The sequence below is a fragment of the Harpia harpyja genome, chromosome 15 (assembly GCF_026419915.1).
Source record: "Harpia harpyja isolate bHarHar1 chromosome 15, bHarHar1 primary haplotype, whole genome shotgun sequence".
Taxonomy (NCBI): domain Eukaryota; kingdom Metazoa; phylum Chordata; class Aves; order Accipitriformes; family Accipitridae; genus Harpia; species Harpia harpyja.
The window spans coordinates 11032748-11055576 of record NC_068954.1 but is presented as its reverse complement, the minus strand read 5'-3'; the positions used below and the strand labels follow the sequence as shown (position 1 = coordinate 11055576).

General features: G+C 44.9%; 1 long non-coding RNA gene across 1 annotated transcript in view; it reads left to right on the top strand.

The window, feature by feature from the left end:
• The window catches only part of LOC128152080 (uncharacterized), a 39397-nt gene extending 17396 nt beyond the window's left edge, over window positions 1-22001 (top strand). The window contains exons 3-5 of the long non-coding RNA XR_008238538.1: window positions 18164-18347; window positions 21032-21121; window positions 21620-22001. This is a non-coding gene — a long non-coding RNA (uncharacterized LOC128152080). The remainder of the gene's footprint in view (window positions 1-18163; window positions 18348-21031; window positions 21122-21619) is intronic.
• Window positions 22002-22829: the final 828 nt, after the last annotated feature.

Here is a 22829-nt window from a genome sequence, read left to right as displayed (position 1 = left end):
AGGATGTTTGTGGAGACTTGTACGTCTGCAATATGCATCTCACCATGGTTTATTTGTGCTGTCCCAGGTCCCTGTAGCATACCCAGTATGTGAATGCCTCTCAGTGATGTGTTCAACTAATCAATTACCTGTCACATACATTTCAGATGCAGTTTTGCAGTCGAAGAGGAGAAGTCATCCCTCTTTGATGGCCAGTCCATCATGTTTCTATGCAGGCACATTCTCTCTGCACTTCCTAAAAGTTTAAAACAAGCAAGTAAAAATCAATTCTGTTTTATATAAACATAGCAAGAACATGAACATGAAAATCTGTGTTAATAATAGTCTGGTCAGGAAGTATTCTATAAGCAAAGGGTGGGTTTTTTTCTGTCAACGCAGTCATAGCTGTCCCAGTGGCTGGGTGGCAATAAGGTGTGTTAGCCCGTGGGAAACCTGACCTGGGGAGTTCCCAGGCAGGTGAGCGAAACGAGGCCACGCTGCCTGGGTATCTGTTGGGAGACCGGTCATATACCTCACTCCGCCAAATACCATCTTCCAAAGTACTGGTGTCTGCTCAGGGTTTGGAAAACAGTTGGAAACAATGGTTGGATTCCTCAGTTGCTTAAGAACTTGGTGTAATCCCCCACTGTGACAGGAATCAAAATAGCCATATGCAAAACATCAGGTACCAGCCTCAGCCATGCCTGGGAAGCCAGTGTGTGGTGTTCTGTAAATGGATCATGTAAAGAGACTAGAAGAACCTGGCCAGCAGAGGTCAGATATAGATTTGAACAGTTTGAGAGCAAAAGTTGTTCAGAGATACTCATTTGGTTTCATATTGTCTCTGGATATTTGGGGATGGAGTGTTGTTTGGTGCTAGTGTGCAGAGCTGGTCTGCCTGCCCTTGAGCCATTTGAGTTTACTGCTGTCTGTGATTATATTTCCATCATTATAGTATTTGCTGTGTTTCAATTCCTGAGTACATTTTTAATGTTAAATTTCATATTTTGACTCATTGATGAAAATTAGGCTATGTGGAAAGTCATAATTTATAAACAAGATGTATACATTTCTCTCCCTTCCTCTGTTCTTCCTTTTTTTCTTTTTTCTTTTTTTCTGTTTTCTGGGTTTTTTTCCCTGTTTCCTTCCTTTCCTTCCTTCTTTCTTTTTTTTCTTTGATCTTTGTCTTCTTTCTTCTTCTGTCTTTCTCGTCTTCTCTCTTTCTCTTTCCTCTCTCCCTCTCTCTTTTCCTCTCTCTTTCTCTCTGTTTCTCTGCCCTTTTTTCTCAGGCTCATAAAGGCCTGCTTTGTGAACTTGGGTACACTGGATGACATAGTTACACCCACAGATTCACCCTCCCTAAAACCATTCACAGTTAGACTTGCTGCTGCATGTTTCTCTCCTTTCTGAAGCTGAACAAATTGCACAGAAAGAATTGAAACAGCTTAGATTTCCTTTCTAGCATCTTTCAGCTGCCACAATAATTGAGAATGAGTTATTCTTGACTTACGTATTCTGCAGATACAGAGAGCAGCATACATTCCACAGAGGTGGGAAACTGGGGTGGGTTAGTAGCATGTGATAAATATAACCTGTGGCTGTTCCAGAGGGGCCAGGCACCAAACTGGGTGATGCTGGCATCCTGGCCAGGGCTGGGGCAGTGCCTGGACACCCACCAGCCATGCACAGCCACAGCTGCTCAGCCTTTGGGCTTGTGGTGCTTACGGTGCTTCTCAAAGGTTTGCTTGAAAGTAGCCCTGAAGAAAATTAAGACAATGTGCTAGCCTAAGCATCCACTTTTATATATGCAAGTGGCAGGTACTGGTAAATATTGTAGCTAGAAGCTGAAGTCATTTACTGCTTGTACCTCCCGTGACAGAAGTGAAGATGCTTCCGATCCACAGGGTGGTTTCCTTTACCTTAACTTCCATTGTATCTGCAGTTCTTTGTAGAAATATCTACCAGCAATAGTTTTAAAAATCACACGGCACAATTGTATGGCAGCTACTTCCTTCCTACTTCAGATTCAGTATCTTTTGTAAGGCTCGAGGTGAACTATTTTTTAGGAGAAGAGTACTCAGGCCAGGAAAGAAAGCACAGCCCTGCATGAAGGGCTGCCCTTGACAGCCATTTGCAGTTTTCATCATGAGCATCCTAACAGGAAAGCTATTTGTTCAATCTAAGTTTCCCCTTTAAATGATGTTTTGTTTGTGTTGTGTAATTTCCTGTCATAATTTCCTGACCTCAAGAATTAGAAGAATTAAGAGGAATTAATCTGGAAGTATAGACGTCCTGTGAGGTTTTTTCTTGCTGCAAGTCATACTTTCAGAGGGAGAGTGCCCAGATTTTTGTCTCTCAGAAACTAAGGTTCAACACTACTAGGAATATCATATCTTGACATTTTAGAGCTGTAGCAAGGTCAGGGTGAGAGGGGAAAAAAGGATGGCAAGACCTGTTGGCTCCTGGTAGATTGGTAAGCAGCTCTCATTGCAGGGAGCTCAAAGAGGAAAAGCGGGCAATTCAGGACATGGTTTAGTGGGCACGGTTGACGGTTGGACTTGGTGATCTTAAAGGTCTTTTCCAACCTAAATGATTCTATGATTCTATGATTCACGCTTCCAAATGTCTTGTTATTCCTCTGAAAATGTTATATATGTATATGTTTGTTAGAGTACTGCCCACAAACCTCAGTCTACATTGGGACTACTTTGTGTAAGTGAGTGAGAGCGAGTTCCTCCTCCGGAGACTTTGCAGTCCAAATAGACAAGAGGGATGAAGGCTAAGGGAGGAAGCAAAGTCACCAGGAAAGCGATGTGCCGTTCAGCCAGGACAACCCTGCTCTTCTGCACTTCCAGGCTGGTCTTCTCTAGGCCATGCCTGAAGAACATATGAGGTCCAATGGACCTGGCTAGTAATTAACAACTCTCAGTTGCATGTAAAGGCCTGAAAATTGCATTTCTAATAAATGCTTGAATTGCTGGCTTTACTAATCCAGCATTTAAAACATAGATTGAATATTTCAGTAGGGTTTACGATAGTACCTTATGCCTCCACTAACAAAGGCTGTAAGTATGTGTGAAAAACAGGTAATATAATTTGCAGAAAGAAACATCTCAGTAAATGCCTAATTATACCATTTAAACTGTGCTTGCTTGAGCCCTGGGCTATACTCCACTGCTTGAATTTTTGTAAATCCTTGACATTACAGCTGTTTAAATCCACTCCAGGAGCAACATTGGATCTGTCAACCAGAGAGGGAGGCTTCATTGTCCAAAATTAAAGATGCATGAAGCCTCAGATAGCTTTTCACTTTCAGCTGTTCTGCTGTGGTGTTGGACAGCCTGTGTGAGAGTTCCAAAGCCCAGTTGTAGGATCATACCCTTTACTTGTGTAACATGTACAATAGGTATCACTAGTACAGCATGTCTGGGTCATGCCGATAACAGCAAAGAGCCACACTGCTTGTGATTTTTCTGCATGCTTTGAGGGCTCTGGAGATGGTCCTGCACCCTGAACAGATCAGTGAAGCCCTGCCAGCCCAGGCCAGTGCCTGAGTTTCAACTAAATTCATTGCAAAAGTTTCCAGTACAATGCTAGATGTGTTATCTGTATAATCATGTAGATCTCCTTTGTAGAGCACTTCTCAAGATAGTGCTGGCTCTTTAACACAACTAGAAGAACAGCTTCTTTTCATGGTTAGATAAATACTCCTAAGGTATCTTCAAGTTGGGAATATTTTCCTGGAAATAATCACATGGGAATGACTATTCCATCTTCTTTTAGGAGAAAAAAAAAATTGGTTGCAGAGAAGGTGATCAAGTAATGTGTCAACAGGAGAGTCAGAAATGGCCATAAACAAAAGGAGTTTTCCCCAGATCTCTACATAAACTCTCACTTTCTCTGCATTTTTAGAGAGATTAGGAAAAAAAATAAAATTCAGACCATGTTTTTTAAGTACTCCCATTAAATGATGCTTTCTCAGTCAAAACAATTGCTTGTTCTCAATTTATCAAAATTGAGCTGAAAAGTAAATATTGCTCCTTCCATGAGACTTGCAATGGTGGGCCCTTGCTTTAGTGGTCATGAAACAAAGAAGTCAAATATGCTTGGACACTAAAGAAAGATACCTTGGCATATTTCTATATCAGAAGAGACGCAGTATTTTTGGGATGCAAAGTAATTTCAACTGTCTTCCTAGAATTCCTTGCAGATAAAGAGTCATGATATATCTCTCCACTTCCTTGCATGGTTTAGGGTTGCTGCATGCTGTTTGAACAGCTGCACTTGTCCCATCCCTGAAGGTGGCTGCAAGTCAGTGGAGGAGGAAGCAATCCAAGTATATATCATTCTAAAGTGACAGACAGGATGAGGTTGGGTTTTTTTTCCCCACTGATAAATCCCTTGTTTCTGTTAGTGATACTGAACATGTTGTCATGTCTGAAGAGTTTCAGCAGCTCATTGTAGTGCTCAGTGCGTCTGTCATGTAACAGAAAGGTTTCTCTTCCTGTCCTGGCTCGAATTTCCTAATACACAGATCTCTCTAAACTCCCTTTAACCCCCCCAAAAGGCACATCTCATGGAGCAAAATCCACTGCTCTGTGGCTTGAGTAACATTCTAGTTACAGCTTTTCCTAACTGGAGAATTCCTGAAAAATCATTCAGTAAATACATGGTATGTAGTCCCTTCTTAGAGGGTTTGCATAGAGTAAAAACTGTATATTTGTAATTTTTTCCCCATATTTAGTAGCCTTAATGGTGTAATGTTCAAAGCCATTATTTATTGCCAAATTCCTCAAGTGTTTCAAGAAAACATGATTTCTTACAAGAGAGGGAAGTGTCTTCAGTCTACTGTCATGTTGCTACAAGACTGAAGTCTGGGTAATTCCCCGCACAGCAAGCACACCTCCATGCTGAATACTCTTGCAGAGGAACCTCTAAAACACACCGCTTATTCGCTCCAGGGGACCTTACTGATTGACAGTGAACATCTCTGTGGAGCTGCATTTGGTTTGATCTGTGACTGGCATATGACAGTGAATTTAAGCAAGTTTGGTTGGGTCTGTGGTGGTGCCACTGATCTGGTCAACATCCCCACGTTTGGACACCTCCCAGCCCGCTGTGCTGAGCCTCAGCTCACCGCTTACCGGCTTTCAGCTTTGCTGTATCTCACTAGGACTCCTCCTGGGACATGTCTGGCACTGACTCCAGGTGGAGTCAGCTTCATCCGAATGTCAATGTGTAAAAGTTGGTTTTAGGCTCTCTGTGCCATCTGTGGTGTCGAAGGAGCACTCTGAGGGGCTATTTTTCCCATCCAAAGGGAAAGTTAGATAAGAAAAATTTCTTGCCAATTCCTATTTTACCTCTAATGACTTTAAAGGATGCCCAGAAAAGCAGCCGAGACTTAGGTGATGAATTTTACATACCTGAATTTAAGTGGTATGAGATCCATCATCTCTGTCTCTTAGTCCTTCATGGAAGCAGAGGCCCACAAGCCCATTGCTGCTGGCCCTTAGGACACTCACAGCTCCCAGGCAGGACATCTTGATCGTCTAGATAGGGTGAGCTATCCAGGGAAGGTGGTGAGTTTGTGGAGCCATAGTGTACATCTACAAGAGCACATGGCAAGTTAGCACTCACACACAGACACAGGCAGGCTTTGCATGGGTTTTGTGGCTTTTCATCTGAAAGACTAAATAAAAGACGTTCAGATGGTTTAGGAAACAATAAACTTTATGAATGTTGTACTACTTCCACCCGCTCATCTGCTGGAGGCCAGCAGATACAGCAGTCCCATATGAGAGCAGTTCCTGTTGTTCCCTCTCTGCTTCTCCCTGATCAGCTCCAAAAGGCAACCACAGCCCCTTCCCTCCCAGAAGTTCTCATCTGAATAACCAGTTTGCACTAGGCAGGGAACACCTTCCTTCTCACTGCCCCCTCTTTTAAAACAGCAGAGGATCAGCAGTCCCCTATGACTGGTCCTGTGCCATCACATTTTCCCTCCTCCTGGAAACCTAGCTCAAAATCGAGGCTAAAAAATGTCAAAGTCTCCCCTCCCCTTACATTTATAAAGTGACATTTGTGATGTAGAGTTTGTAGACTCCAACATCATTTCCACCAGCTGAGAGAACAGAGGGAGCTGCACAGATTCCCAAGGGAAAGGTGAGCTAGAGGGATAGACATCACGTCACGGTGTTTGTTATCTTCTGAGGGCAATATAGACTATTGAATCCTGGTTTTAATACAGTCATCTGAAAACCTGCAGAAAGGTCATTTTTCTGTAAAACCCCTTTGGTCAGATAAAAATTGAATTTTCTACTTGTATAGTGAATATTTCTTCAGTCTAAAGAGACTGTGGATGTATAGACTACATAGGACGACGTGCAGAGGCTTTACCCTAAAAACTTATCTGAGGGTGACCAAAAAAATAGAAAAGTTCTAGTTTTAAGAAAAGAATTAAAATAAGATAACAATACAGCTGTGCAGTCTGTTTTACAGTGCATTTCACATATTTTCAAAGACCCTGTCAACCTAACAAGTCTCCAAAGACTTCCAAGCCATCTATGGTGTACCATGTTAAGTACTGGCAGTATAAATATTATGGATATTTAGTTTCTGGCACAATAATTTGGGTATTGGATCTTAAATGAATGAAAATTCTAAATTGAAACCCTTAATTCAATCACAGCTGCATTTCAAAGATGTTTTAAAATCTGAATCTGGATTCAGATCTGAAGTATACCACTATACCACCAGAGTGGACTTGCTACAACTCCCAGCATAAATGCCACATACACTTTGGAATATATTGTGATTTAAATCAGCAGCTAGAAAGCAAAACAAAGGGTATTTCTCAAATGACTAACGTAGATATGTTTGATGCATTTTATATGCAGAGATAAATCCTTTTATCCTATATTGCAATATTTTATTTATTTAACAAGTAAAAGTCTATTTTGCATCATAAAAGAAAGCTAAAAAGACAAAACTAACCAGAGCTGACCAAAGCTGAAAAACAGGAAAGCCACTGGGGAAAGAGAAAAAAGGAATTCTAGTTATTTTACATAACAGATGGCAGCATAACAGAGAGCAGCTGATGTTGGTAGCCTAAGGGAATTTTCCCGTGTCAGAAGAAGAATAAAATTTAGGATATACAGAACCCCCCATTAAATGAGTTTCATAAAAGGAGTGTTTTATTCACATATACATGTATGGACATAGACATATAGATGTATACAAACTTGCACGTAGTTGTATAGACATCTGTGTTTGGAAGGAAGAGACTGAAAATTATGACAGAATTATATTTTCCTTAGCTGCTACAGAGTGTTTATTGCTCCTTTCTTTGGAGCACCTCATTGCTCTCCTTCTCTGCCAAATTCAGCCTTACCCTTCTCCCCTCCAGGGGTCTCTACATTTTCTTCTATATACTCATCTGGGTTCCCATTTCCGTGTACTCCCTCCCTCCATTTTATTCTGCCACTGAACCCTGTGTCCCACATACGTTGCACTCTTCTGCTACTCTCCTCCTAAAACCTTTTTCCATGTTGCTCTCCTGCCTGGAAATACAGCTTGCCCTGGAAAGCAAATCTCACCCAGTATGCAGATCCCACCAAGCCTGCCAGGGCAGACCCATCAAACAAGAAGTGCTGCACCTCATCTCTCCGAGCTGCCTCTGCATATGCGGGGAGCTTTCAGGGCGATTTGTGTTGTCTGTTCAGACCAGAGATACTTAATGTATGACCTTTGGCATCTGTATATCTTGCCTGGGGAATTCATCCACTTTATGGCTCACTCTCAGTGACCTTTTCTCCCATGAACAGTGGATGAAATATTCTCAGCAGTGGCATCCCTCTCCCACTCTGCATGTTCCCAACTGGCTTGTCCCACTAACCCCGTGCGGACCCATCACACTAGGCTTAAGGTTTATGACAGGGATAAACCAAACCACTAAGGCAAGCAACTTGATTTGCCTCACCAGAAGGTGCTATGGAGCTAAGTGCCATAAAAGCTGACTAAGATATCCGAATCTGAATCTTATCCGAACAAGATATGCAGTGTGCAAAGGAAAATAAGTTGCAGTGAGGAAGCCCTGAAAAAGGACAGCACAGAAGACAGAAAGGAGAACATGAATCATCTCATGCAACAGCATGGACTAGTGCTGCCTGGAGATTGATGGGCTCAAGTAATTTTGGGCTATGTGCATATGAATGTCTGCCCCTGTGTGCAAGGGATTTGTGGGCTGCAATTTGGAGTATAAAGGAAAAATAGCTGCTGATCCAGTGCGGCTTGACCTAGCACTGAACATACCTCTGTTATAACTGTTAACTTAATGAGTAGTAATTATTTCTCCTGAGTACATCATCGCACCAAAAGAGAAAAGTGATTATTATTAACTGGATTCATTATTCACTAAAAGCTACATGGAGGAATTTTCCATGCACCAGCCTAACTCCACTCTTATTGAATCCATGTGCTATTTTTTCCCCATGGATTCAACTAGAAGCAAATCAAGGCCTGAGATCTTTGGAAACACCCAACCGAAGAAGGAAGCTTTGCCGTGTTGAGAATAATTTTTCTGACTTTGAAAAAAGATGAAGTTTTAGCAGCCTCAGAAGGAAGTAGATGGGACCAGCATAAAAATCTTGATGTCAGCACTCCTAAATGGGAAGTTCTTCTTCCATCCAAGTCCTAAGAAATGGTCTGTTGAATGCTCAGTGTTATTTTGTTCCCAAGGAGGTTTTGGCTGTGTGATTCTCATTGCAGATCTTACCCATTACTGAGACAAGGGAAGACACCAAGTGGAGCAGTAGAGGTTTATAGGAAAAGAAAAGGCACAAGTGAGAAAGGAAAAGAAAAATAAAGAGTAGATCCATGTATGACAAGCTCTGCAGGTGTATGTGTGTACATTATAAGTATTAGTGGTCCTAGAGTCCTCAGCTAAGTAAGCTGGAGGGCTCCAGAGCAGCACTGATGCGTTAAGTGAGCCATTATCCCTCATCAGTGATCAGAGGATCTGCTCCTGTGTTTGCTCCAGGCACCATTTATTTAGCAGGGTACTGCTTTCTAGTGCAATGCTGCATGCTCAGTGCAAAAATCACAGGCTCCTCCAGCACAGATACTATCACCTGTGGTGCATGATGAAGATGGAGGAGATGGGGCCAACTCACTCATGGTTCACTAGCATCCATCGTCTCAGGTAACCCTGGGGAGCATGGAACTAAACATAAGCAAAGGAACTCAAAGCAAAAATATGGTTAAGACTCATCCCAATGGCTCTAGATTTTGGCCTTTATAAACCCAAAGATTGTTACCTTTGTAAAACCGTGTCACAAGCTCAGCAGAGGATTTACATTTTGATAACACCTGAAATATTGTCCAGCCGACCTGCTGGTTCACCCCTCAGAAGACTCATCTACTACATATGCTGATGTGGGCCATGGCTCATTCTATTTCTATGCAAATAAATTAGACCATTTATATTTAATTATAGTAATGCCTATTGTAAATACCTAGGACCTTTCAATGCCATAAGGCCAACAGCATGGGATAGCCCACATCCGTATTATTAGCCTCTGGTAGCCACCAAAACAAGGTGTCACAACCAAACTGCCTGCTGGGAATGGTCCTTGGCCCACACTGACTCCTGAGTTATGGGCCTGGCCAAAGCCACACCAGAGACCATTTGAACAGTTTCACAAAGAAATGTTCCCTGGAACTGTTTATTTACTAATACAGATTTAGCCTCTTCGTCTACGCATCGCAAATGGATTGGTGAGGCTTAACATGCATCAGATTCTAACTTCACCCCTTTCTTTCTGCTCACTAATGGGCATTAGATACTTCATTTTTCCAAGGTATGTACCACACATGAACCCCCTGAGGCACAAAGTCAGTAGGCTGTTCTCTGCATGCCATATACATGAATTTACAATTAGTGTATGTCAGCTGACAGAGGATCACATACAGAATTCAGTGTTCAGGGACGCTGCGTGGATTTCTGGCTTCTGGGAAACTCTGGTCCATAAATCAATGCAGGACTTAGACCCTTCCATATGAGCAATATTTTATTTCTGACATTTAGAGCAGCACAATTCAGACATGTACTTTGCTTCAGCTGTTCCAGAAAATGCAGTCAAGAGCAAATTGGTGGCTTGATCTTCTGTGAGATGGGAAGGTGAAAAATACTTTATGCATAGTAATGGGAGGACTGTTCAGATGTTCCATATCTAAGGTAGCAAACCACCACTGCAATAAGAGACATGCTAGCAAATGCAGACTTAACTGTAGAGCTGCAATATGCACTGATGAGCTCTGTGGTCTCCAATCTGCCCTTAAAGCTATCCCCTGCAAGATGTGAGAGGCTAGACCAAATACATGGAGCTTAAATGAAGTCGAGGGATCTGATCCTGCCCCAGATTTCCCATGCTGTTTTAGGCTGTTTCACAGAATCGCAGAATCACTGGGGCTGGAAGGGACCTCTGGAGACCATCTGGTCCAACAGCCCTGCTCAGAGCAGGATCAGGATTTCCCCATCTGAGCTGCCTGTTCAATATTTATTTGCTTCAGCAGTTCACTGATATCTACAAAGATGCCTGAGAACCTTGAAAGGAAAGTACTATGTAAGTAAAATGCATGTGACAACTATCTAGATATTTATCTATGCAACTTTGGTACCTGCAGGCTTAAGTGTGTGTGTATATGTATATATATATATATATGCATCCTGAGGATGTTTGCATGAATCAACACCCTTGTCCTGCTCACAACTTTTGTTATGGTTGCTGTTATTATTTCTTTGTGCTATCACAGTAGAGTTCTAGGTTACAGAGTTAAGCTCTCTTGTTTACTTCTGTCTGGATCCTCAGCACTTGTCATCCTATGTACCTTTGGGTCTCTCAAGATCTCTAAGCAAAGGGGCACCTTCTCCTCCTCTTCCCGACTCCACCAGCATTCCCTCACCTACATTTACTGGGGAAGGATGCCAGGAGTCCTTGATGCAGCCTGAGTGAATGAGGTGTAGCCTGAGTACCCTGCTGGTTTGGGCAAGCAAATACACACAGATGACGGACCTTAATGAAAATAAGCTTAGGCAATAGCACAGTGACCGTCATCTGACACTGGGGAGTGGCTGAGCAGATGAAAGACCCTTTGCTCAGGTACCTTGGTGATGTGGGGCTCTAGCACTGTGTTAGGCTGTCTGAGCCACTGGATTGCTCAGTAGTCCACAGGAACTGACCTCTGGAATAGAGATAACTGAAGTGTTTCTAAGCTTGGACCTAGGTTTTGGGGATATAGCCTAGTACCTAGAAAGAATGAGGTCCAGATTTTTTATGCATGCCATTTGGTTTGACCCCATGCAGGCAGAGACAAGTCCTGAAGCTTGGCCATAGGGCCAAATTTATACAAGGCACTGTGATGTTTGCTTGGGTCACATTTTTATTTCACTCCCACTTCTAAAAATATACTGGGAACCTGACTTCTGTATAGGTACGGATCAGATGCTGATCATTTTAACAGCAAACATGTTTGGAAATGACACTCACAGCCAGATCGGCAGATCTGCACACCCTGGTCTGCCAAAAGAAACCATAGTGCAGAGCACAGGCCTTTGCAGAATGCAGCAATAAGCTGGGATGTACTTTTCTTTTTTATTACTTTTTCTCATGAACAAAAGATTGAAACATATCCTTACCCATCTGATCAGAGTGAATCAGGCCAGCTGAGCAAGTTTAGTCTAGCAAACACCATTCGTTGTGGATGCTAAAGAAAATCTCCTCTAAAGTATATTGAAGAGCTGCAGAAATAAATGTTGTAAAGGCTGCCATCTGGCCATAGTGGTCCACATGTGTGTATTTGAATGCGATGGGAGAAGAATGAATATTATTTTCCTGGGTTACTGCAGAAGCGTTAAACAGAGTTTCAGTTCTCACGTTGTACACTCCAGCTGCCATCACGGCTGTGGTACAACATCTGTAGCACTATCAGTCATGAGGAATCTCAAACAATCCCTGAAATGAGGAGCATTGTAAATAAAACCAGCACTAGAAAGCATTCAAAACATAATAATCCTGCCTACTCTACACAGATGTTAATGAGACCACTTGGGACAGCAGTCCATGCAACTGTGGAGGAGCTGGTGTCTGGGATACTGCTGGACATATGGGTGAAAACAAAGCAAGAATGCAAGGAAAAGGGCAAACAAGCGAGGAAAACCTTCCAACTGGGAAGGTGTTTGAGGGTGATGGCTTCCAAATCCAGTCAGCAGATCACTGGCAGTTTACAGAGCTATCACATGAAGTCAGTTGAACCAAGTGGTCTTGATTTCATTTTTAGTGAAAGACTTGATGAGAAGATCATTGTGAAATAGAGATGGCTGACTCTGCTAAGTCAGTGCAGTACAGCTGGAGCCTGTTTTAGGGGTAATGAGCTAAGAAATGGCAAAGACGACAGAAACTGTGTCTGATTCTGAAGTAACAACAGCTCCTTCTCTCCTTCTGCTGTATCATCTTCTCATGACTTCTCTGTTTCCTTTCCCTTTATTCAGCCTTAATGAGTGATGCTGAATTATTTCCACTATGTCACAATTGTCACAGGTGTTGTCTTCCAGTTTGCTTCTCATTTCCATTATCACACTCACTATTAACATGCATTAGAATGGATGCTCAGACAAATCTCTTGCAACCTTCTGTATAGATTGGATTCTAAAATCCCTGCTTTATTTAACATGTTTAGACATATTTATGTTCCTTAAATATATTTTATGTGCTTCCTGATAAATCATACTACAACATATTAATCTCCTAGTAAAATATCTGTTCCATGAGATTAAGCAAATAGCACTGAAAGCACTGAAAATTGGAGGGAGTGAATTTTTCCTCCATAGAAAGCGGAAAGGGTGAGCTAACTGCTCTCCACAATTTCTAATTCTAATGTGAAATCTGAATTCTCATTTCACATCTCATTGCCAGTGTTCCCCATTTGGGGACTGTTCTCAGAAACAGAAGCTGCACTGGCAGAAAATGGAGAAGACAGAAACTTCTTGATTTCAAAATTTTATAAACAGCTGAATAAAAACCCCACAGATGAGCAAAAAATAGGTGTTGTTCCCCCCTATGACCATAATTTCTCTGCTCTGATATTGTCATAGTAAAGCCTAGTCATCAGCTGCCACTAGTGATGCCAAAACCCCTTGGGAATGGACAACTCTGGCAGTATTTCTGCTGTCATTTGGGGTTATCTACTTGGTCATCTCGTGTTGGACCTCTCTGTGGCCAGTCACCTAATGCCAAATTCCCCAAACTTATCGTTTAAGCCTGTATTTCAGCCTACACTTCAGTCACTTGAGACATCCTGTGGGGTTTAAGCCAGGATGAGTAACTCGGATGTCTTTGCATCCTGCCTCTGCTTTGGCGCAGTGTTTATGAAAACATCCCTCCTCTCAGAAGCCATCGCCCTGGGGCACGTACAGCCTGAGGACAGCAGGTCTGACACGCTGGCGGGATAACTGGAGCTCCTCTGTGCAGAGTGCGTCTGAGTCACAGTTCCCCTCCTCCAAGCAGCGGGGCAAGAAGTTGAACCCACACAAGGGGAAGCATTTTGGAGCTGGAGGGTGTTAAGGCAAAATATGGGAAAGTGTGATCATCTCTTAAAATCATACAGCCTCACGCCTTTTGCTTTATTCCCAGCCAGGAGCATGAGGCAGGCAAAGTTACATCTTGAACACATAGGTTCAACTTTGTATTTGGATGCAAACATATCCAGTCATATTGCTGCCAGGCAGGTAACCAGTACCTCCTTTTAGCTTCCACCAGAGAAGCCTGGATTACCAAAGTCCCTCTTGTTGGGCTGCTTTCCTCTCTCCCCTGCTCCAACTACTTTTTCACTCGCTGCTCTGCTATTTCGCGTGTAGGTTTGCTTTTGAGCAGCTGCACTTTGTTATTGGTTTTGTTGTGATAGCACCCAAACTCCTGGGCATAGACAAGGTCTTTGCTGTCACAAGCTGCTTCACTGGTTTTTCATTTCCAGGGCTTATCTGGGTACTGGAGGGCTGACTGACCTGCAGGGTTTCTGAAGGAAACAGAGTCATCAACCCCAGGACGACACCAGCCTTTTATGTATTTTGCACAAGATTCATAAAAGCCGCGCCAGACGAAATTATTTATAGTCCTGGGCACTGCTCGCTTTTGGTTTGGACCCAGTCCTTCCACTTTGCCTCTGCCATGAGGTTTGGTGGTTTGAGCACGGTTTAAGAGCCAGAGCTTTCTGATCCCAGCTGCGCTACTAACCCCTTGTGTGGCTCTGGGCGAAGCAATGAAGCTCTCGGTGTGTCAGCCTCCCCAGCTGCAAACGAGTTTGTAGCTCCCGCTCACCTCCATCCGCTGGGTGTTGAAAAGGCCACTTGACTTTTACATTTGTGAGGAGCTTTTGATGCACGGAGTGGTTTGTAAGTGCCAAGTGTGATTAGGATGATTAGGACCATCGATGGAGCTTGTGCATAAGGTTGTTAATTGAAAGGCTTTGGGAAAGAGAAAAAGGTGACAAACACGCAGAAAAAAGCAACCTTTTCTTGGAAAAAAAAAGGCAGATCGAGGGAAGAACTGCCCCAGGGTAGCAACTAAGCTGGAAGTGCCATTTGGGGGCTTTTCAGCCCTGAAGCTGCCTGACCCACAGGCTCTGGGCATAAACATGGAAGCTTGCACAGGTACAAATTGCAAACGTGGGAGCTTGCACAGGTACAAATTGCTCCTCTGGTCAGAGGCCCGAGGAGTACCTGAAGCAGCTCTGGGGCTGGCCCAGGAGATGTCCAAGCGTACCTGGAAGGGGGACGGGGTGCACCCCTTGCCTGTGGCAAAGCAGCAGACTCGGATTTCATGGAGGCTATAATTTTGCCTGCTGCCGCCGCTAGATCCTAATAAGCAAACCAAGAAGGGAATTTTTATGCCGTCCGAGGCATTCCTGATCCCCCTCCGCATCTAGTGAAAACTTAATAGCGTGAGAAAATGCCTTCCTGTAGCGTATTGTAAACCACATGCAGAACAGGAGCAGATGGAGGGGGTCTGTCCTCCACCCGACCGAGGGGCTCTGCCAAGATGATCCCTGCTGAAGGATGGAAGCAGAAAGAAACTGCACCTTTGCAGGGTGCAGTCTTTAGTCAATGAGGGCGAAGCCGGCAGAAATTGCAGAGGCCGTGGGGTAATAACTCTCGGTGCTCAGAGGAACGTAAATAAAGGGAGAGGGAGAGCTGCTTTTCCGAAGCCTTTCCCCCATACAGATGGTAGCAGTTAAGATTCCTGCAGGAGCCAGGAGCTGCAAAGTTAACACATCTGGAAGTTTGCTGATGCCTGAAGTCAGGCCGTGGCAAACAATGCTCGCTGGGCTGAGCAGGCTCTGCTCGGGTGCTTTTATTGCACTTGGACTGATATCAAGCTCTGCTCCGTGATTAATTGCACTTTTAAAAATAAAGTTCAAAACACTTCCCAGGAAGTTTGGGGAAGGCAGAGCACTTCGGTGGCACCAGAAGCTCAGCGCACAGTGCAGTTTTCATTACGGTGGCCCCAGATACAGCTTGCGTTAGTGACAGCTTCTTTTGACATAGGATCTTGCAATCCCATTTCATCGTGAAGAGGGTGCCGAGCGATACGGTGTCTCGCCTCCTCCCAAGCCTCTCCGACGTCTGCCAGACACGGCAGGGTGGCAGCAGGTGTTGGCCAGGCTCTCTTCCCCCATCTTGTTTGTGCAGTTAAGTTTGAGGCCAGGCCAGGATTGTAACTGGCATCTGCCCCATGGAAATTATGGTAAGGAAGAGCCTTGCACCTTCCCAGTGTGCTCCCGCCCATCTGTCCCAGGGCCAGCCTCACTCTAACCCACAATTAAAAAAAAAGATAATCCTTCCGGGAGGGGGCGTGGAATTAGAAGAGCACGCACTTGGGAGGCAAAAGACATTTCACAGGACTGGACCTACAGTAAGAGAGGGTCTTGTTGCCATATAATGATGGTGGAGAGGCCAGAGGCAAGACTGAGAAAAGGAGGACTGTGGGTACTTTTCATCTTCATACTAGGATGGAAGAAGGCTTGATCTCTTTGCTATAAAAACAAGAATATATTTGTGGTAGAGGTGCTGTTACTGATGATGGAGGTGCACAAATTACACTGCCTGAGAGGAACTGGTGTGGATTGAGCACAGACCTTGAAACCAGGGTCACAGTAACTCATTAACACATAATGAAAGGGTCTGCGAAGGGCTGTTGCACATCCCTTAAAACACCTCCGGGGCATCTGCATGATATGCTGTGGACTAAAACTCACACATCCACAGAAAAGTCCCTCTGCAGCCAGTCACTTACGCACAAGGTGTGCACAAGGCTGTTTAGTGCTCTATTAGCACCCAAAGGAGCTGGTGAGGTACCTGGCTCACGACGTTAACTATGTGCTAGCGTTCCCTTTACTGCAAAAGGCAGAGGTTGTTTTTTGTAGAAAGGTCAGCAGGATAAACAACGGGAGATGTGCTGAACCACTGGAAAACATCACAGGCAGGCAGCAAGCAGGGGAGCAGGGGCTGCAGGCACCAAGTGCTTGTCTTGGCAGTCTCCGCACATGGGACAGCACAGCACACGCAGGCTTCTAGGTTGGGTCACGTCGACGCAACGCAAAACCCACGGGGCCCTGCCGCCATGAGGCAATGCTGCACACCACGCGCTGAAGTGGAAAAGAGGTTGCAGATGCATGAGAACCAGACAGTAGATTCATCATCCTGTGGGCCTGTGGTGGGCTTTCAGTATCCCTGGGCTTCTGGCATTTACCTCCTCTATCTGGTATGTCTGAAAAAACAACCCAGATCGGTAACCATCAAGTCAAGTCGGGCATGCTGTTGGTTTATTTTACAACACATCCGGAGTGCTGCTCCCTTTCTCCTCAGCCCCCTTCGCTTCCTCTACTAGACTGACTTTGCATCTTGTCTCAAGTTAGGACCTGATTCGGTAAATAATTTAACTACTTGCTAAATTTTAACACACTGCAAGTCATTGTGTTGCAATCACAGCTCGCCCTGTGTAAAGCCCATCACGTGTGCCGACGCTGGCAGAAGGGCTGCATGCTCTGAAACGCTGGGACAGAGGCCATGCCTCCCCTGCAGGAGCTGCTTGAGAGTGATCTCTTCCAAGCTCCTACCTCCAATGCTGCTCTGGCTACGACAACACCCAGTGAGCTACTCGGCTGGGGGAGCTCTGGGCCGCTGTTTGCAACGCTACTGTATTATTTCAGGGTTTGTTTGCACCTCCCGTCTCTTTTGTAATCTCAGTTTGGCTCTTTGCTCCATTTTTACAGGGCACCAAGCACCCCGGGGCTGGACGTGGGGTCGGTGTCCCAGCGGGTACCTGCAGGTCAGTGCAGCTGACTGAAACACCATCGGGAGAGTATCCCTCGTCCCGGTGACTGAATGGCACAGCGTCTATGGCAGGCTGTGTGGTCACTGCTTGCAGATAATAGTTTCCTTATTATAAAGCGGTTTATTTTTAGCTGTTTATCCATCACGCACAGATGCCTTATCGAGGTGGGCTCTGGCGCGTACGGGCCCTTGGACAACGCTCCTTCAGAAATGCTTTCCTGCTGCAAAGGGTCCAGACGAAAGAACTCAGAGAGAGACTTACCCAATTCAGTGCCACCGAAGGGCCTAGTTCCCATTACCCTTCTCTGAAAATCCCTAGGCTGGGGTTTTGTGTGTTTGTTCAGCAACAGGGCTGCACCACCGAGGGATGCCCGCCGGCAGGTACCTGCTGTGTGTAGGTACAGCACCATGCACAGCTGAGCCTGTGGGTGCTACCACAGTGCTGGTAATCACGGCAGAAATAACACCAGTGACTGCTCTGAAACTGGGGTGCTCAGCTGTTAGCTTATTTCTCTCTCTAGTTCATCCCTCGTATACTCTTTCCTTTACCCACAGCCCTGAAGGCGTGAGCCTCTGTGGATTGAGGCTATATTGTATGCTGCTTTACATATATATCAAATAATAAATTAACACGGAAGGGATTTTCCTGAGACAGATCAAGCTTCTTACCAGAGGCATATATCAGCAATCACTGTACACATGAAAAATTGCAGGTGGAGCAAGCCCGCACATGGAAATACCGCTCTTTGCAAGCAAGAAATTACCATGCTGTTTTGTTTTTCTGTTTCACTTTCCTCCTAGGAATTTCTTTCTGCTTCCATGCTTTATCTTCTGACCAAATTTCATAGTGTATGGAGTAGAGGAATGTGCGTGGGAAACACTCGGCTGGCTGCACTCCTGGCTGCGCCGCACACCCTCCTCTCCCGCCGCCCAAGCGTGAAGCCCTTCCCACCGCTCACCAAACCCGCTGTCACACATTTCACCTGTGAGTCACTAATATGCCTGGCTGTTCATGTTGCGGCTTGTAAGTGATTAGTGCTCATTCAGATAGCTTTTTTTTTTCTTTCCCCTGCTCCTTCTGATTCAGCTGATTTAGACAGCCGATGGCTTCCTTGCTTGCTCACGCTGCCATTAGTCACAGCCCTGCTGTTAATTCACCATCCTTCCAGGGGTGGAGAAAGGACAAGTGGACGGAGGCGAGTGTTTGGTAATCAGGGATGGGTGAGTTTCTCTGGGGGGAGTCAATCACCATGCCATATCATGGCACCTCAGAAGGGAGCTCAAGCCCTGCTGATACCATCTGCCTAAGCATTTCACACAGGAGGTGCTAAAAAGGGATCCTGGAGCTTTAGGGATAAGCATGAGTTGTAAGTGAGCACTAACACATGAGGGAAACAGGATCTGCTAGATGTGTTGGAAGGTGAGGAGCTACTGAGCGGGAGATGTTCACGCAGCTCTTTGAGAAATAAAGTTCTTCTTAGGTTGATCGGAGAGAGCTGCCTCTTGCCAGATTGTGGCCTTCAGATGTGTGGGGCTGGCATGGCTGTGGGTCTCCAAGGCATGGGAAGATGCCATTCCTGGTCTGTTTGCCGAAGGCTGGCTGCTTCAGGGAGAGAAGACAGGCAGCGGGTCTTGTTCAGCCTCTCTGGGGCTTGTATGGCCAGCCCCTGGGCACAGCAGAAGAGGTTACTCAATGGCCGCACTGGGCAAGATGGCATCCCCTTCTCCAGCAGGGTCCAAATAGCCCAGGGGAGAGTTTGAGAACGGAGCAAACAGGCAGCGTTGCCGTTTCCAAATGGTTTGCGTCTCTGGAACTTGCTGTGCTATGGGGGAGTTTCTCTGTATTTAACCAAGTTCAGGGCATTTGGGAACCTTGCTTCAGCAGCGGCAACTGCCTCCATGCATACATGGGCCATGCTAGGAGGGCCCCAAGTTGACCAACACTGACCCTAAAAAACCCCCTGACATCCGCTGAAGTTTTTCTCCTCTCCCATTTTCAGGAAGATCTGCTGCCTTCTTACCGACAGCAATGAAAGTCCTTCCACCGCAGCACACAGAAATGAGATACCCTAACCATGTGCTTGCATTTTTTTCTTGATGTTTACCTGGGATTGCAGCCAGATGGGCACCGAAAACTGGTTTCCAAGACCAGAATTTGGGACACCGATAATCTAATCTGACCTCCTGTGTAACCCAGGTCAGGGAGTTTAACATGGTGATTCCTGCAAGGGAAGGAATTAGGCTTCCTGGCTGTGCTGTGAACTCTGCTCAGCCCAGCAATTTGTGGTTGAATTAGGTATATTCAGTCTCGGGTCTGAAGCAATGATGAGTTTTCGCCTCCCTTGGTGGATAAAGGTCTGGTTTGTTGCATTAGATTTTCTCCCCAGCTACATTCAAGAGATGTCTGACAGTTAAATTGGATTAAAGGAACTGTAGCCCGCATGATAGAGGTATAATTTGGATGTGTACAAATATATTGTGCCACTAATAGTTTAATCCTGCAAATTCTTGGGTAAAAATGATGATGATTACAATTGTGGTGATTTCCTGCAGATGACTGCCAGTTATTTGTGCACACAGTTGTGATTCAGAGGCTGTAGGAGCTGGGTGCAGATAATACAAAAGGAAGTTTATGACTTCCTCCTCCACTTCACCCCTTTGACCCTGCTTCTCTCCTGCCTCCACTTCTGATATTATTTTGGTTATAAGAAGACTTGTGAGGGGATGCTGGCTGTGCTTCATGGGGTATCCACCTGTGAAAACTGAGTCATGTTCTCTCACAAGAAGGGCTTTTATCAGAGTATCTCATGTCTTTCATAATAGGAGAAAGACAGGCAAATAGGTTGGAGAAGGGAGAAGGCGAAATGTTCAAAGCCTCAGAGATCTCAATCTGACCCCACTACTTGTTAAATGACCAAAAGGACATCATTCTTGGCTGGAGTCTTTCTGGTGGAAAGCTGCTCCAGAGTCTGCTCCTTGCCTGTGTCTCAAGATAAATGAGTTCATATGGAACTACATCAGCCTGAATACACAGCCATATGTGCATGTTTTGTATATATCTACACGCATACTTACTTGAATAATATATACAAGCAGATCCCTGCATATACCTGAGCTACTTCAGTTTGAACTAAGAGCTGCCAGTGCCTCATAGCTTCCAGTAGAGGTGATATACATGTATACATACACATACATGCATCAACTTTCCCTGTTTTCCCTGCCAAAGACAGGGAACCCTGCACGCCCTGTGCCTTTGAGCAGCAGGGAACAGGTATTTCCATCATGTTGGTGCTGGCTAGACCAGAGAGAGGTACAGACATAAAACAAAGCTATCTTGATTGCTTGGGAAGGAGGAAAAATCTCTAATTAAGCAAATATACACACAGGGCCCAATACTGCCTTAGTACAGCTCTGCTTTCCTTGGGAGTCACTGGCAGAATTTAGTCCATAGAGTGAATGGGTGTATTTTCTTCTGGTCTTTTCTAGTTGCAGATTCAGTCACTTACCTGTGTAAAACTCCTCTCCTTCCCATAAAACCACAGCTGCATTTTACCTAGCAGGTCAGCAGTGCTCAATCTGTGGCCTTTGGCATCTGTGCAAGCATCTGAGAAAACAAGCTTATTACCAGTTAGTTTAAATTCCTAAAGCGGAATTTTTCCCTCCATCAAGGCCTGCAAACTGAAAAAGGCTGAAGCCCTCCAGAGTGGTTCTAAACTTACAGGTCAAAGAGCCTGAGAAAGAGCCTGCAACAAAAGCCAGGTGAGGAATGAACGGCGGGTGCCTTCTGCTTTTGCATTTGTCCTCTGCTCCTTCTCCTAATTCCTCACCTCATTTCCTTTTCCATGGGCAAATGAGGTGAGTGGGTCTCAGGTTGTCTGTGTCTAAGGGAGTGCAAGGAAATCCTGTTGCAATATGTAGCATAGTATATTTTGGTCGTGCAGGTTTTGTGACATTGAAGGAAGGAGGCATCATTTTGTTGACAGCTGAAACATCCTAAATAAAACGAGGCTGTGCTTTCCCCCTGCAGTCACTCCTTGTGGCTCACTGAATAAGAAGGTCTCCTTAAAATGACAAGCTCAGCCTGGAGACTAGTGATAGCTGGAATGGGCGGAAATCAAAACAAGGCGGTTGGTTTTGGATTTTTTTTTCTTGGCACCTGGTGAATTTGCCCCCATGTAGAATAATTTGGAACCAAGATTTTTTCCAGAGCTCTGAGATCACTACTTTGCCTCTTCATACATTTTCTTTTCTTAACAGGGTTTTACTTTTCATGATATCAAACCAATAAGTGAGGAGCTTGTGGAGACCTGCTCACACGCTGAACCTGGAGAACAGAGGGGAAAACCCAAACCAGTATTGCTGCATCGCTAATGGCGCAGAGGCTCAGATAACAACTATGGCTGCTGGATATTTAGGCTCTGATTTAACCCACCTTTCCTGGCTCCCTTTACAGCTCACGTTTAAACAACAAGCACTTTTTCTTTCCCAAGGCTTTTTCTTAATTGGATTTTTGTTGTGCTTTTTTTTTTCTTCTCATCTGTGGCTTAAGAAACTGTAAGAAAATAGCTTGGAGGAACCAAAAAGAACCAGTGCTCCAAAGAATTTCAGGCAGGAATTACACAGCTTTCCTAAAAAGCCATTTTGCCTCTTACTAACGGGATGGGGAGGGAAGGGAGATGGGAGGCATTTTGTTCTGCATGAGTTGATGATGAACATGAAATGCAAGTTTAAATCAGGAATTGGAGCCAATTTCCTTGCTGAAACCAACACTCTAGGAGATGGGTCAATACTGCTATCCCAGCTTTATATATGGATGTGTAATAAAGCATTTATGATAAAGGGAAGGGCTTTGGGAAGGGGCTGACTGCTATACTCTATTTGCCCTGTACTTGTTTTTCCTGGCGTCTTGCTAGTCCCACAGGGTAGCAGAGCTGGGACTGGCACGGAGGCTTCTTGACTCCTGTTCCCGTACCTAGTGGCTGAGCCATCACTGTCCACAATAACTCCACTACTGTGGGTTAGACTGTGGTCTTCAACTGGGTTGTGTAGTGCTTTATCTTGCGAACAGCCATGTCACCTGCAGCAGTGGGCACTGCCCTGCTCAAAAGGTGAGAGTGAGCATGCTGGTGACTAAAACCCCCTTAACGCAGCGTCTCTCCTCCTTGTCAACCCATGCCTGTTTTTATACCCAGTCTAGAGGAGAAAAAAAAAAAGAGACGATCTTTACCTGGCATGTTTCCTTCAGCAGCAAACCAGCTGTAAAAGCTCCTGCCCCACCACCCTCTGGCTCCTGCTTGTTCATATTTGCTGTCTCCTGCAGGGTGGCAGCCTGGCAGCATCCCCACTGGAAATAAAAACATGCTCTTCTGCATCAGGACAGCTGAAGGGGTGATGGGCTGCAGCAGAAGGTGAGAGCAAGCAGGGTGGGATGCACACGAAGGGCTCTTCTGAAGCCAAACAAGCAGTG